The sequence below is a fragment of the Puma concolor genome, chromosome B3 (assembly GCF_028749965.1).
Source record: "Puma concolor isolate L17-30 chromosome B3, mPumCon1.1.hap2, whole genome shotgun sequence".
In the NCBI taxonomy this organism is placed as follows: Eukaryota; Metazoa; Chordata; class Mammalia; order Carnivora; family Felidae; genus Puma; species Puma concolor.
The window spans coordinates 129,690,605-129,698,434 of record NC_141672.1 but is presented as its reverse complement, the minus strand read 5'-3'; positions in this window follow the sequence as shown (position 1 = coordinate 129,698,434).

The following is a 7,830-nucleotide window of genomic DNA, read 5'->3' as shown; positions in this document are numbered from 1 at the left end:
ATGATTTTTCTTTTTTTTGAGGGGGGGGGGTTGTGGACTATTAACTGTAGCTCTATATGAACCAGCCCTTTTAAGGGTCTACAGAATAATGACAACGTTCAGGCCATCGATGTCAAGGGTGCAAGCAGTCCCAGGGCTGTCCGAGTCATGGATTAAATAGAATCCATGATAGAGTATTTTATCGAACTGTTTCCTAATTACTCGGAAATTAGTCGTTCGTGTCTGCCATACACAGTAATGTGCTAAGCATGCATTCTGTATAATCTGCATTTTGTAGGGTTAACAGAGAGCTGGCTGTACCTGCCACCACTGGGCCCAGAACTCTTTCCATTCTGTATTATCGTGTGCTTTTGCCCAAAGAAAAGGGATGGATTGGGGCCGAGAAGTAGGGAAAAGTGCCATCCCCAAATGAGCATGTTTAAAGGCAAGGAACTATCGAAGTGTCACACACTTTTGCTACCAGCCCGTCATTTGAATGCTTTTCCAGCCAAGTGCATCTGCAGTGACATTCTCCCCTCCCTGGCTCCATCAGGCAAGGGGAGGCTCCTTGCTGACCGTTGGGGACAAGGACCAACTTCTGACAGGGTGAATTATTCCTAGCACCTGAGGAGTAGTTAGGACATGTCATGTCAGGGGATGTCTGGGCACCTTTTAGATCAAACATTAATAGCCCATCCTGGCCCCAGTAATTCTCTCACATGGTTGCAATCCTGCTTTTATTTTTTCTGTATGCTTCGCATAAAGGCAGTGTTGGCGCTTATTTTACATGATGCAGAAAGACACATTGTCCTGCCTGGGAAGATGTTTCACTCAGGGCTTTTCCTACAGATGCCAGGCAAAAGGTCCAACGCACAGCCCAAAGGGAAGAATAGCCAAGTGGTCATTAAAACTAAGAAAAATGCCATTGTAGTACGATTCTAAGCGTTAGTTGAATAGACAATGACACTAAAAATAACTTGAGGGAGTTAGTGAGATGGCCTGCACTTTTGGCCAGGGGAGAATTTTTCCACGTGTAACATGTAAGTGATCGTCAGGATTTTGACATCAGCTGGAAACACCAGATTTGACTGAAAAGCCAGAGCATTCACTGATGCTGAGATTCAGGGGTCCTCCAGGTGGCCCACAGTGTCCTTAGGCAACTCGGCTATCAGGGTGGTAGGTGTGATCAGGGGGAGTTAGATCTCTCTGAGGGCTTGTACCCATGTGCCTCCAGTTTCAGAGTCTATGGGACATCGTACCCATGATCTGGGATGTTAGATGTGGTCCATGGGATGTTTTACTTGGTGTGTAAGAAGTCATACAAAAATAGGAACTTCTTCCCACAGCTAAAGGGGAGGGACAACTGGGAGAACAGGAGGCCATGTGCACCTGCCAAGTGGAAAGTCAGCTCAACTGAGAGTTTGTCTCTTGGGACTCAGGGGTGGTTGGATGGTTATGGAAACAGAAAGCAAAAAGAGTCTCCAAGTCTCTTGAACTAAATGGGGCTTTCTTACATGATTCTCTCCTAAGACCAGCACACATGATCTTAGGGTCTCTCATTATAACCAGAGGCCAATGTAGAAATCTGTCAGAATGGAAGGTCCCAGCTGGCAGTTGGCTGTATCACAAGAAGTCACAATCATGGACTTTCACTTGTACAGAGACTTTTTTCTTAGGTCTTTTGAATCACATTGCATGTTGAAAAACCACTTGGCAATTTTGATTTGCAACTGAGACACTTCACTTTTCATGTAAACCCCCTGGTACCTACACGTATGTGCACACAGGCATGGCCATCAGGGCAGTATCTCATGCCCACTGTAAGCTCATCCTTAATTTGGGGGTAGGAAATACTAATGATGAAGAGACTGTCCCTTCTACCTACAGCAAGGCCACCATCCTGGAGACTGATAACAGATACCAAATATACTACTTGTGTCCTGATGGTCTAAGAAACTGAGCTTCACTATCAACACATTTTTATGTCTAGTTTTCAGAACATGGATGTATCCATAATTCAATGTTTATTTTATTAATTTAATGCATTTTAAAATGTGTTGCTGAATATGCACGGTAGAAGAGGACATCGGATGAAAAACAAAAATTGCCCACTCCATTCCCTTTCGTCACCCCTAGTCCCAGAAGCCACCACCATGAACCATTTCTGCATTTGGCTTTTCTGATGGTTAGTATTCTAATTCTCAATAGCATACTTATATCTCTATCTTGATATTCAACTTAGGCACTAGCTACTGACTCCTTGCTGGGAAACATGAGGACTTACACTACATCCTCTCTAAACGTTAAGTTATTATTTTTCTTTTCTTTTTTTAAAATTTTTTTAATGTTTATTTTTGAGACAGAGAGAGACAGAGCATGAATGGGGGAGGGTCAGAGAGAGAGGGAGACACAGAATCTGAAACAGGCTCCAGGCTCCGAGCTGTCAGCACAGAGCCCAATGCGGGGCTTGAACTCACAGACCACGAGATCATGATCTGAGCCAAAGTGGGACGCTTAACCAACTGAGCCACCCAGGCACCCCAACAGTTATTATTTTTCATTTTTCTGTTGGTTACCTTTGTAAGTTTCAATCTCACACCTAAATCTCATTTCTTGTTCTATTATTTTCAGACAATCTGTTAATTTCTTTCAACAATACCATGACAACTTTCACTTTGATAGAGTTGATCATTTTATGTACTATTTTATGAACATAATTAACTTTTCATGTTTTGTTCACAGGATGGTTCTAAAAAAGAATAAATACTGTTTATGTTATTATGACTTTCTAAATATTGTTTCTTCAAAAGTCAATCAGTATGGTAAGAATTTATTCCCTTCTCTGTGGGTCCTGTGTCATTAACTACAAGTCATGTGAAGGGTCATTTGTTAAAATCATTTTGCATTTTTGTTTCCTTCGTATTTAGACATGAGTTTCTGACAACTTTTCATTTTTCTTGGGATTTTTATTTGCCTGAATTTTTGTTTGTTAAGAAAAGAAACATGCCTTTACCTGATCTTCATTATTTATAAACCTCTTAATTACACTATTTCTTGAAGCCTTTTACTGGACTACATCCTACAGTAACAGAAAGGGTGCTTTGGCACAAATTTTCTAAGTGATTATAAACCTAAAACTCTATGATGCTCACATACATAAGAATTTTCTGGGTATAGAATATTGGGTTTTTAATTCTATTTCCCAGAATTTTTTATTCTACTATCCAAAGTTCTGGATAAGATATCTGAGGCTAGTATTATTTTTGCTCTTTTGAGGGTGACTTTTTCTTTTCTCTGGAAGTTTTAGGAATTTCTCTTTATGCTTGATGTTCTGAAATATCTTGAGTCTGAATCAAGGCATGGCTCTTTTATTCTTCACCTTCTTGGAACTTGGAGGATCTTTTAGTCTGGAAATAACTATCTTTCTTCAGTTCTGGGAAACTTTTTCCTAGCATGTCTTTATTCTTTTAATTTTAATAAAATCTGTACATTTACATGATTTAAAAATTTGAGTAATTCAACAAGTCTTACAATGAAGCTAGCAGTTTCTTTCCTACTCCCTAGAAGCCACTATTTTCAATGCTTTTAGCTTTCTGGTATTTATGTCCATATTTCTAAATAGCATACTTACACTGCTGTTTATTAATTTTTTTGTTTGCTTGTTTTAAATATAATATATTTACTTCAGGCAAGGGACAATAAGGGCTTAGCTTTCCATACTCTTAAGTATATTTTTCCTTCCTATTCTTCTAATAGAATTATATCATAATTTTTGGACAAATTAATATTTAGAATTTATATTGTTATGACTATTATGACTACATAAATATTATTTGAGACTGTAGCCCTGTAGCACATTAAAATTTCCTTTCTTATACATTTTTAGTTCTTGTTGCAATTTTTTGTTTACATATTTATTTATTAAAAAATTTTTTTAAATTAATTTTTGAGAGAGAGACACACACAGCATGAGTGGAGGAGGGTCAGAGAGAGAGGGAGACACAGAATCTGAAGCAGGCTCCAGGCTCTGAGCTGTCAGCATAGAGCCTGACGCAGGGCTTGAACTCATGAACCGTGAGATCATGACCTGAGCCGAAGTCAGACACTTAACCGACTGAGCCACTCAGGCACTCCTATTTGTTTCTTTTTTAAAAATTAATATCTAAGTTAGTTAGCATATAGTGCAATGATTTCAGGAGTAGATTCCAGTGATTCACTTACCCATTTAGCTCATCCCCCCACCCTCAACCCCTCCAGCAACCCTCAGTTTGTTCTCTGTATTTAAGAGTCTCTTATGTTTTGCCCTCCCCCCATTTTTATATTATTTTTGCTTCCCTTTCCATATGTTCATCTGTTTTGTATCTTAAATTCCACATATGAGTGAAGTCATATGGTATTTGTCTTTCTCTGGCTGACTAATTTTGCTTAGCATAATACCCTCTAGTTCCATCCACGTTGTTGCAAATGGCAAGATTTCATTCTTTTTGACTGTCGAATAATATCCATTGTATATATATACCACATCTTCTCTATCCATTCATCTGTCAATGAACATTTGGGCTCTGTCCATATTTTGGCTATTGTCTATAGTGCTGCTATAAACATTGGGGTGCATGTGCCCTTTGAAACAGAACAACTGTAACCCTTGGATAAATACCTAGTAGTGCAATTGCTGGGTCGTAGGGTAGTTCTATTTTTAATTTTTTGAGGTATCTCCATACTATTTTCTAGAGTGGTTGCACTTGTTTAGTTTTTTAATGTGCCTTTCACAAATCCACCCTCACACTCTTCAACAGAAGAGAAAAATCGAGATACGCTTGCACCCTCTATATCAATAGTTCATTCTTTTTAATTGCTATATGTGCTTGATTGTATATTGCTTATACCACAATTTGTTTATCCATTCACCTGTTGATAGACATTTGGGTTGTTTCCAGTTTGAGACTATTGTTACAAATAAAGCTGCCATGAACATTCATGTACTAGACTTTATGTGGACATATGCTTTCATTTCTTTTGGGTAAATACTTAAGAGGAGAATGGCTATACCATATGGTAGGTGTGTGTGCTTAACTTTTTCAGAAACTGCCAGTATTCATAATCTATTGCTGTGTAACCAACTACCCCAAATCTTTCTGGCTTAAAACAACATAATTTATTATCTCAGAAAGTTTGTGGGTCAGGAATCCAAGCATAGTTTAACTGAGTGCAATCAAGGTGCTGGCCAGCCCTGAGGTTTCATCTGAAGAGTTGTTGAGAAAGGAGCAGATTTTAAACTCACTCAGATGGTTATTGGAAGGATTCAGTTTCTTGAGAACTGTTGGACCGAGGGCCTCAGTTCTTTGTTGGCTGGAGATCTCTCCCAGTTCCTTACCATATAGGCGTCTTTGATACAGTGACTAGCTTTATCAAGGCCAGCAAAGGAGAGAGTCTGTTAACAAGATAGAAATCACTATCTTTTGTAACCTAGTCATGGAAGTGACATCCTTTCAGTGCTGTTGCATTATATTGGTTAAGAGAGGGAATTATACAAAGCCAGACTGCTAGGAGGTGAGGATCATTTGGAGCCCTGTCAAAATAATGCCAAACAGTTTTCCAAAGTGGTTGTATCATTTTACATTCCCAAAAGAAGCTCTGAGAATTCTAGTTGCTCCTGTCCTCACCAATATTTTGAGTCATCAGACTTTGTAATTTTAACTATTCTAAAAAGTGTGTAGTGGCATCTAATAGGGATTTTAACATCCATTTCCCTACTGAACATCTTTTTATGTGCTTATTTTCTATCTCTGTGTGCATGTATTTTTCGTGTGTGTGTGTGTGTGTGTGTGTGTGTGTGTGTGTGTGAAATGTCTTCTTAAATTTTTTGCCCATTTAAAAAAATATGGACTGTTTGTTTGATTATTATCATATTTTGAGGCTGCTTTATAGGTTCTGGATACAAGTTTTTATCCGATGTGGACTTCCAAATATTTTCCCTGAGTCTGTGCCTTGTCTAATTTATTCTCTTCACAACATCTTTCAAAGAAAAGACTTTTTTTTTACTCTAATGCAATTAAACTGATTAGTTTTTTCTTATATGGATTTTGCTTTTGATGCCTTATCTGAGAGATCTTTACCTGACTCAAGCTCACAAAAATTTTCTCCTGTTTTCTTCATCTAGCTTTGTAGTTTTAGGTTTTACATTTAGGTCTAGGATCCAATGTGAACCAATTTCATTTTTTTGCATTTGTGTATTTAATTGTTCCAGTGCCACTTGTTAAAACGATATCCTTTTCCCCTGAATTGTCTTGGCATCCTTTTCAAAAATCAGTTGCCCATCTGTCTGGACTCTGTATTCTCTTTCATTGAGCTGCTTGTCTGTCTTTACACCAACACACATTGCTTGATCATTGTAGCTATATCATGAGCCTTAAAATCAGGTAGTGAAAGACCTTTGTTCTCTTCAAAGTTGTTTTGGCTATTCTGGGTCCTCTGCATTTCTATATAAATTTTGGAAATAGCTCATCAATACCTACAAAACAATCTTCTGGGATTTTTATTGTGATAGTGTTAAAAAATATATATCAATTTGGGGAGATTTGCATCTTAATAATATTGAGTCTTCTGATCCATGGATAAGGCATATCTCTCCATTTGTTTCTATCTTTCTTAATTTCTCTCAGCATTGTTTTCTTGTCTTCGGTGTAAAGATCTTTCCCAGTTTTTCTCAAACTTATTCCTAAATAGTTTGTATTCTTGATGCTATTGTAAATGGTATTGTTTTTTGGAATTTCAATTTCTAATTATTCATTGTTAGTATATGGAAACATTTAATTTTTTTAATGTTTATTTATTGAGAGAGAGTATGAACGCATGTGCCCATGTGCATGAGTGGATGAGGGGCAGAGAGAGAGGGAGAGAGAGAATCCCAAGAAGGCTCTGTGCTATCAGTACAGAGCCCGACACAGGGCTCAATCTCACAAACCATGAGATGGTGACCTGATCTAATCGTGACCAAAATCAAGTCAGACACTTAACCATCTCAGCTAACCAGGCACACCCACACTTAATTTTTTTGTATGTTGATCTTACATCCTACAATTTTGTATAATTACTTCTTTTTTTAAAAAAAAATTAACGTTTATTTATTATTGACAGACAGAGAGACACAGAGTGTGAGCAGGGGAGGGGGCAGAGAGAGGGGGAGACACAGAATCCGAAGCAGGCTCCAGGCTCTGAGCTGTCAGCACAGAGCCCGACGTGGGGCTGGAACTCACAAACTGTAAGATCATGATCTGAGCCGAAGTCGGTCGCCTAACCAACTGAGCCACCCAGTCGCCCCTTGTATAATTACTTCTTAGCTCTAGTAGTTTTTTTGTAGCCTCGTGAAGATTTTCTACATAGATGATCATGTTTATAAAAGAAGACAGCCTCCTCCCCCCCACCCGCCCCAAATCTGGATGCCTTTTATCTTTTTCTTGCCTTATTAAATGGGCTAAAACTTCTAGGACAAGGTTGAACAGAAGTAGTAAAAGCAGATATCCTGAATTGTTCCTAGCTTTAGAGGGAAAGGATTCAGTTGTTTTTTTTTTTAATGTTTATTTATTTTTGAGAGAGAGAGAGAGACAAAGAGTACAAGTCGGGGAGGGGCAGAGAGAGAGGGAGACACAGAATTCGAAGCAGACTCCAGTCTCTGAGCTTGTCAGCACAGACCCTACGTGGGGCTCGAACTCACAAACCATGAGATCATGACCTGAGCCGAAATTGGACACCTAACCGATTGAGCCACTCAGGTGCCCCCATTCAGTTTTTCTTTAATTTAAAAGATTATTTAATTGGAAGTACAAAGTAATAATCATAAAAGAAACTTTG